The sequence below is a fragment of the Cebus imitator genome, unplaced genomic scaffold (genome assembly GCF_001604975.1).
Source record: "Cebus imitator isolate Cc_AM_T3 unplaced genomic scaffold, Cebus_imitator-1.0 Scaffold527, whole genome shotgun sequence".
NCBI lineage: Eukaryota > Metazoa > Chordata > Mammalia > Primates > Cebidae > Cebus > Cebus imitator.
In genome coordinates, this window is record NW_016107842.1 from 1196899 (window position 1) to 1205961 (window position 9063).

Genomic DNA, 9063 nt, shown 5'->3' on the forward strand with positions numbered 1-9063 from the left:
CCGCATTTTCCTGGGTCTCTCTCCCGGGCGGTGACGTGACGTGCTGACGGCGGGCCGGTGCCGGGGAGCTGGGCCGCTTTTTGTCAGCTCCGAGCTCGGCCCCTCCTCCCTCCCTCCGCCCGCCCCACCAACCGGAGCCCGGCCCAGTACTCCAAAGAAAGGCCTGCTTGCAGCACCCGCCACCGTCGCCGGCCGCCCGCACGCCTGTCCGGTGAGTCCCGGGTCCCGCCGCGGCCGCGGGGCCTAGTGCGCGCACAGCGGCCTGGTCTCGGCCTGGTCGGCGGCCCGCAAGGCGCCCTCGCGCGCTAGGCCGGGCGGCGTGGCGCGCGGCGCCGAGCAGGCCCCGAGGAGGCCGCAGTTAGGCCCGGGGAGGAGCCCGGCTGCCCTGAGCGGCGGCGGAGGCGCGCTCCGTAAGCGGGCGGGGGTTGGGGGAGGGTCGCCCGGTTGTCCCGGAGGCGACCGAGGGGCCCCAAGTCGGCGCCGCGGCTGACCCGGGGCACCGCGCCGGGGTGAGGCCTGGCAAGGAGGCGAAGGCTGCAGGCGTGAGGTGAAGGCCGCAGGCCGGCCGGGCCGATTTTCGCTATGTAAATATCGGCGAGGGGGGGAGGGACGGGGGGACAAGATGGCGGCGGCTCGGCGGCTGCTGCAGGGGACGATAGAGGGGGTTGCCGGGAGGGGGAGCCGCCATCTTGGAGGCGGTGTCTGGAGAGAAAATTCCGCTACAGCCCGTGAGGGGGGGTGGGAGAGCGGGCGGCGGCGGCGGCGGCTGCGGCGCCGGTGACGGGGCCCGGAGGCTCGGCGCGGCGACGTGTGCGCGCGGAGGGGCGTGCTCGCTCCCCGTGGCGGCCATTGCCCTTGCCGCCATGATGAGCGCTCGGGCTTCAGGCGCTCGGCGGCAGCGCCACCTTCCTGCCTTGCCTCCCGCAGCCCCGTGACTGGCTGCAGTTTCCGTTGCGTTTCAGCTGAGCTGCCGCAGGCGGCTAACGCCGCCGCCGCAGCCGCCGCCGGGGCGCCAGGACCATTCCGCCCTCAGTGCCCCTGGCCCTGCGCCTTTCGCCCGCGCCTGTAGCCACCCGAGGGCTCTCGGGGCAGGTGGCATTCCGGACACCTGGGCTCACCAGGGCATACGGGACCCCAGGAAATGTTATTTTTGGTTAAGTCAAATCATATGTGGCTCCTAAGGTGCCTTCGATGCGGTTGTTTTTCCAACAATCCTTGCCGCCCCGAGTATCTGAATAAAGAAAGAAAAATGAAGATTGATGGGAAAGTTCTCGCCATCCTTTTGTCTTATAGGGAAAAAAATTGCCCAACACGAAAGCGGAGGAATAAAATTTTGAATCATTCGTACTCACATAGTGGAAACAAATTTATGTATGTGGAAACAAATTTCTTGAAAAACGATTTAAGCGATTAGTGATTTGTTAGTGGTATTTACTTTTTTTTTTAAATTGAGGAATAAGAAGGGTAGACGTTTTTAATTTCTTATTGGAGGACAGCATAGTGTGGTGCATATTTATTGTGCATTTGCCTGTCATGGTATTTCGATTTTTCATTTGTGAAGTTTTAAGGCGGAGTTTCATCCCCTACCGTACTTTTTTGATTGCACACTGTACAACTTTCTTGATAAACTCGGAGCCCACTGTTAGCGATGCACTGTGCTAGGTGCTTAGAAACATTAAAAAGGTTCTTGTAATGCAGACGGTGGCTTCGAGAAGTCTCATGTTTAGAGGTAGGTGGGGCAAGGTGAAATGCAGTAAAGTGAGAGGTACAGCTAATTACTGGGATTTCCGAGGGAAGCAAGGTTGCTATTGGAGGATCAGGGAGGGAAGGGCTCCTGAAGTATTAATAGGTGGCATTTGGAGAAGGTTGCAGAGGGATGGGGAGGACTTTGTTAGGTAGAGGTGGAGGTGGAAAAAGGACGTTTCAAGGGTGAAGCTTCTTCAGAAAACAGTAAGTATTTGCAGTTTGGCAAAAGTGCATGGTAGGGGAGTGGTGGGAATTTAGGCTAGAAAAGTTGATTGCAGAAGAGCTTGCTTGCCAGGGTCTTATATTCAATGGGGGAGGCAGCTGGGGTGCCCTCAACTAGAAGAGTGATGGCACACCTGAGCTGCGCCTTGTTATTTACTTATTTATTTTTTATTTTGAGACAGGTTCTTGCTATATTGGGCTCAAGCTGTTTTCCAGCCTCCCACTGCCGTCTGGCCCCTGAGCTGTGCTTCACGGTACTTAGTGGTTCCATTGTACTAGGAAAAGTTTCAAAGTTGAAAAATAATGAGAGTAGTAAATTGATCGGTGTTTTCATTATCAGAACGATTACAGGAATATTCAGAAGTTAAGCAACTTTTGCTACTTTTGGAATGATGCGTCTCTATTAAGACAGCTGTTCCTTTTTTCTATCCTGATTTCTTATCCAAAACCTTTTGCTCAGAGTTTTTACAATTTCTATGGTACACAAATAGGGAGGGGTTTCTAAAATTTCATTTACCTTGATTGAAAAGTACAGGACTAGTGCTTATTTGATGAAAATGAGAAATGAGTATTCCCTTGGTAATTCTTTTTGCTTTTTGAATCGAAGTCTCGCTCTCTCGCCCAGGCTGGAGTGCAATGGCACGATCTTGGCTCACTGCAGCCTTCTCCTCCCGGGTTCAAGCGATTCTCCTGCCTCAGCCTTCTGAGTAGCTGGGATTACAGGTGTGCACCACCACGCCCCGCCAAGTTTTGTATTTTTAGTAGAGATGGGGTTTCACCATTTAGATCAGGCTGGTCTGGAACTCCTGACCTCGTGATCTTCCCACCTCAGCCTCCCAGAGTGCTGGGATTACAACTGTGAGCCACTGTGCCCGGCCTCCTGTGGTGACTTTTTAAGAAGTCAGTTTTGAAAAGTCTAGTTTAGAAGAGCCATTATTAAAAAGACAGTACCTTCACATGGTCTTTTGCAATTTGTCCTTCCCCCTGGTGAAAGGAACCACCGTTTTGTTTGAGAGGATAACTAAGACTGTTTGCTAAGCCAAACCTTCCTGCTCATGTTTTGATTAATATTTGACTAATCTAGATACATATGTGGGAAATGTGTTTCCTAGAATTTTTTTTTTTTTTTTTTGAGATGGAGTCTGTTGTGGCGCGATCTCAGCTCACCGCAGCCTCCGCCTCCCAGGTTCAAGTGATTCTCCTGCCTCAGCCTCCCAAGTAGCTGGGACTACAGGACCCTGCCACCATGCCTGGCTAATTTTTGTATTTTTAGTAGAGAGGGGGTTTCATGTTGGCCAGGCTGGTTTTGAACTCCTGACCTCTCGTGATCTGCCTGCTTTGGCCTCCCAAAGTGCTGGGATTACAGGCACGATCCACCGTGCCCTGCCTGCTACCTAGAATTTTATGATAGGAACCTTTAGGTGGCATGGATACCCATTTTCAGTTTTTCCGTTTTTCTGGACTGTAACAGGTCATGAGCAGCAGTGCTCCATGAAAGGGCTGGAGGGAATGAGAGTCTCATGTTTATTATAAAGGGCTATGGTTTAGAAAAGTTCGAGAAACTGCATTGCATGAGGCTGACTAGAAGCAAGTTGTGAAGGCGGGCTGTGGTTGTTGAGGTGTTAAGGGTAAACATAAACTTAGAAGAACCAGGTGCTTTTATATCTTGACAGCTGGGAAAGACATAGAAGAACTATTAAGAAGATAGAATTGTTTTGCTGCGCAGTACAGCAACAGTGGATGTTCGAGATTTAAGATTAGAGTCAAGTTGTGTGATTAAGACAGGTAAGTGTGTAGTTTAGTTTCCATGAGAAATGGTTAAATACAAAATTATTTTTGCCTGAAAGGTAGACCTTGAAACTCTGGAAAACTGACTGGAGGAACACCTTCTAACTCAACTACCCTGGATAAATAAGGTGTTAGTTTTAAATTTCTGTTTTTCAGATAGATGCAGATTTCTTTTTTTTTTTTAAAAAGCATGCTCACAAATGCATTACAGTTTTTTTCCCACATTGCTTTTTGTAAATGCTTACTCTCTAACCCCATTTAGACTGATACTGTCACTGATAATCTTATTTATAATATTTGTGCTTGTGTACACTGGCAATTCCAAACTTTTTTTTCACATTTAAACTACTCAAATGGTCCCTGAAATCCCTCACCTTCAGCAAAGATTACCCAATCTTACTTCACTGAGAAGGGTAGATGGCCATCTGATAAACAGCCAAGTTTCCCTCCCTTCCATTTCATACCTTTCTTCTGTCTTCCGCCTAGGCCTTTCTCCTTTTGCCGCAGGGGGCTGTTGCAGGAGGGATTGTTCTTGCAAGCCCCGCTGCTCTGCGCCTGCTCTTAACCCTGGCTGCCTCCTTAGGGATGGAGCTCTGTGATGCCGTCTCTTGCATCATTACCCTCTCTTTACAAATATTCCTAGGTTTGCTCATCTCACAAAAACCTCACTTGTCTTCTCTTTTCACCCCACTTACTCTTAAATCCAGTATTTTCCAGATTGGGAAACTTGCACAGCATGTTAACAGGTGTGTTATATAAAAGTGTTCTGTGTTTCAGAAACTCTGTGTGCCTTATCTGTTTTCTATGGTGGGATTCCCCTTAATTTAGCATTTAACATATTACATTTTGTCTGTGTGTTTATATTTTTGTCTTCTAAACTGAATATAGAGATAAGTTCTCATTTATCTTTGTCTCCAAATAGTACCTGGCATATGGACCATTATCTCCAAAAACAATCATTTCCGTTATTGGGTGCAGATAATTTTATGTAATTGAATAGTTTTCAGCTGCTCAGAATCAGATATCCAGTCAGTGTGTTTTTTGACCAAGGGATAGACATATTAAGGCACGCTTATCCTGTCAGGGTACCAGGTCAAGGAATAACCCCCCTCCTGCCACCCCTTATCTGATTGGAATATGGCCAGCCTATTCTTACTCCTGCCAAATTGTTTTTCCAGACAACGTTTTATAAAATCCAGGTATCTTATAATTGTATTTTACTCAAAGGAAATGTGCTTTAAGGAAATTGTGTGGCTTCGAAGTACACAGCCATTAGGCATTAAAAATACATATATTTAAAAAGTTTTATGGAGTATTTTAAAATTACTGAAAATGAAAATCACCCAGATTTGACAGTTCTTAATATTTTGCTATATACTTGATTCATGTCTTTTTGTTGTTTAAAGAAATAAAATCTCACTGATTCAGTCAAAGGGTACTTCCCCCTCCCATTCTGTCTTCTCTTCGCCAGAAGTAACCACTGTCCCAATATGTATGTACCAAAACAATATCAGGCATTGCCTGTGTGTTTAATTTTACATGAACAGTATCATAACCGTGTCTTATATTATTATTTTCACTTAACGGTGTGTTTTTAAGATATATCCACGTAATGTGTTTATCTAGCTCAGCAATTTTCAAAGTGTGCTCCAGGGATTCCTGGGGATCCCTAAGATTCTTTCAGGGAGTCCATGATGTCAGACTGTTTTCATAATACTTTTTATTTGCCTTTTTCACCCACATTTTCCTGTACACTATAGGAATGCTGTACAGAGGCTGCATGACATATGATGCCATAATAGATAGAATGCAGAAACACGGGAATCCAGCTGGCTTCTATTAAGCCAGACATGAAAGAGATTTGCAAAAATGTAAAACAGTGCCACTTGTTTTACTATTTTTTTTTTTTTTTTTTTGAAAAATAGTTATTTTAAAGTAAATATGTAGCCATACAAAAGAACGAGATCAGGTCTTTTGTGGAAACATAGATGGAGCTGGAGGCTATTATCTTTAGCAAACTAACGCCCAGTAACAGAAAACCAAATACTGAATATTCTCACTTACAAGTGGGCGCTAACTGATGACAGCTCAAGAACACAAAGAAGGAAACAACAGACACTGGGGGTCCACTTTAGGGCGGAGGGTGGGAGCAGGGAGAGGAACAGAAAAGGCAACTATTGGGTACTGGGCTTAAATGCCTGGGTGATGAAATAATCTGTACAACAAACCCCGAGTTTACCTATATAACGAACCTTCACAGTATTCCTGAACCTAAAATAAAAATTAAAAAAAATAGAATATCTCAACAAAAGAGAAGAAAGGAACAAAGAAAAAAAAGTATATTTGCATACAGTGGGTTTATTATTATGCATTAATAAGTGCTTTTAAATGTCTCAGTTTTAATTTCTAGTATGATAAATATCTATAGCTATAACCCACATAAAAACTCTTGGTGGTCCTTAATTTTTTTATTTTTAATTGTGATCCTTAATTTTTAAGAATGCAAAGGAGTCCTGAGACCAAGAAGTTTGAAAACTGCTGATCTAGTTCATTCATTTTATTGGTATTTCAGTATATAAATAGACTGTGGTTTATCTATTCTTGGAGGGACTCTGAGGCTGTTTGCAGTTTCTGAATTTCAAACACTACTGCTGTGAACATCCTTATACATGATTTGTCTTTCTTGGGATTATATACAGATAATAGAAGTAGAATTGCTTCATTTAAGAAGTCTGTGCATTGTCAACCTTACTGGGAATTGCTGAATTCAGCGTTCTATTTGACACTCCCACCAGCTATGTTTGATCCCGTTTCTCCAAATCACTGCCAAAGGATTGGATTCTGCAATTTTTTCCCAATCTGTTGGGTTTTATACTCCTTACTATTTTCATTTTGCTTTTCTAAATGTAATCTTAGATTACATTTCTAGTAATGAGGTTGACCTTTTTTCCCCATGTATTTATTGGCCATCTGAGTTGCCTATGAATTGCTTGTGCATACCTTTGGTCCATTTTTCTGTTGGATTGTTGCCTCTTCCTTATTGGTATATGGGTTTTATTTATTTTTTTGAGACGGAGTCTCACTCTGTTACCCACGCTGGAGTGCAGTGGCACAGTCTTGGCTCACTGAAGCCTCTGCCTCCCAGGTTCAAGCAATTCTCCTGCCTCAGCCTCTTGAGTAGCTGGGGTAACAGACGCTTGCCACCATGCCCGGCTAATTTTTGTATTTTTAGTAGAGATGGGGTTTCACCATGTTGGCCAGGCTGGTCTCGAACTCTTGACTTCAAGTGATTGGCCTGCCTTGGCCTCCCAAAGTGCTAGATTGCAGGTATGAGCCACTGTGCCCGGCTGGTTTATGGGTTTTATTTTCTGAATACTAGTTTGTGATCATATACACTGAAAATATCTTTTCCTGGTCTGTGGCTTGGCTTTTAGCGCTGTTTATGGAAAGTTTTTTATGTAGGACTTCTTAATATGATGGTATCCAGTTTTCTCAATTTTTTTTTTTCATTTATGGCCTGTGTTTTCTTATATCTTAATTCTTCCCTTACCCCAAGGTTTTAATGATACAGTGCTTTTTCATATTTAGGTCATTAATTCACCAGAGTTTTTTTTTAATGTATTGTGTGATGTAGGGATTTAATATCTTTTTCATGTGGTTTTATCAAATAGTTCAGCTTTTCTCCCCACTGATTTATTATGCAACTCCTGAGGTATAACATATTCCCACATATGTATCTGTTTTTTTGTTTCTCTATTTTGGTTTAATTGGTCTGTTTGCCTATATCTGTATCTATATTATCCTGATTTAATAATAATAGCTTTATAATTAAAACTTAATATATATTTTCCTTCAGGATTATTCTAGCTATTTTCATTCCTTTGCTTATTTTAGGGTCATTTTGTCAATATCTGTGAAAACTGTTGTTGGATTTTTATATTTGCCTCCAATTTATAGAATAAATACATTCATATAGATAAATGCTAAGTAGTAGAGCTGGGATTTAAATCTGGGTATGTGCTGCTACTTTTCATAAAGCTCTTGTACAACTTTTGTTAGATCCTGTAATTTTTGTTGTCATTGTGAATAGTATTTTCTTTTAGTTATAATTTCTGTTTTGTTACTGCTCATGTGTAGGGATCACTGTTGACTTACAAGTACTGTTCATGCAACCTTGCTGAACTCCTCATATTTCATAGATTCCGAGGTACACTTTTCCCTCTACATCTTCACGTACCTGAAATCAAAATAGATCTTTGATGGTGTCCTATAATCATTGTTGTCTAGGCAGCAGTCATGATGTAGCTATCATTGCCTTCACATACACAAACTTGGTCAGGGCTCTTCATTTTGTCATCAATTTAAATGAGTATGTGCATTGTTGTATTATTATTTCATGCCAAACAATAAAACTGGAGGCCAAAGAAATTGTGAAGTGGGTGTCTGCCTTGAAAGAAAATCACATAAATAATAATGGGTAATTTTAAGAAGTGCTGCATCACCAATACTCTTGTTGGCAGAGGACAATATTGTTAGCAGAAGTTGAACAGTTTTGAGTAGAAAAGCAATCCATAGTAGGACCTTGGATGTGAAGTTGTAGGAATACCTTACCAATTTCTTTTTCTTCTGTATGCACAAGATCTGATAAAAGTTTAAGTCTGAAAGAATTGTCTTGATAAATCTAGAGTGAAAGTCCTAGATAATAAGAAAATACTGTATCAGTTTAATTGGCAGTGTTTTTTTCTTAATAATGTATAAAATAAGGGTACAGCTTATAATTGGTATCTTCAGAGTCAGTGAAATGTAGTAATAACAGTTCATAATTCTTTTGTATTTTCTAAATAGTTTTCATGTCTGAATAATACAGTTTTATTTCTTTTCCATTCCTTCTTGCCTCTTACGTCTTGTTCTGGTTTTACTGCATTGACTAATTCCTGTGCTGAAGTGTTCAGTAGTTGTGTTGATAATGGGCATCCTTCTCTAGGTACTTTAGTGGAGTGCTTCTAATGTTTTATCATTAAATATGGTATTGTAGCGTGCTTTTTTGGGAGGGAGTGCTGATGATTTTTTATTTTTATTTATTTATTTTTTTTGAGACGGAGTTTCAATCTTGTTACCCAGGCTGGAGTGCAATGGCGCAATCTCGGCTCGGCGCAATCTCGGCTCACCGCAACCTCCGCGTCCTGGGTTCAGGCAATTCCCCTGCCTCAGCCTCCTGAGTAGCTGGGATTACAGGCATGTGCCACCATGCCCAGCTGATTTTTTTTGTATTTTTAGTAGAGACAGGGTTTCACCATGTTGACCAGG

General features: G+C 43.0%; 1 protein-coding gene across 1 annotated transcript in view; it reads left to right on the top strand.

Annotated features, from left to right (window-relative positions):
• Positions 1–22: 22 nt before the first annotated feature.
• Positions 23–9063, top strand: part of ZFX (zinc finger protein X-linked) — a 65515-nt gene continuing 56474 nt past the window's right edge. Inside the window, exons 1-3 of the mRNA XM_017514568.2 lie at positions 23–211; positions 2151–2222; positions 3642–3753. The gene's annotated coding sequence lies outside the window, so the exon portion shown is untranslated. The remainder of the gene's footprint in view (positions 212–2150; positions 2223–3641; positions 3754–9063) is intronic.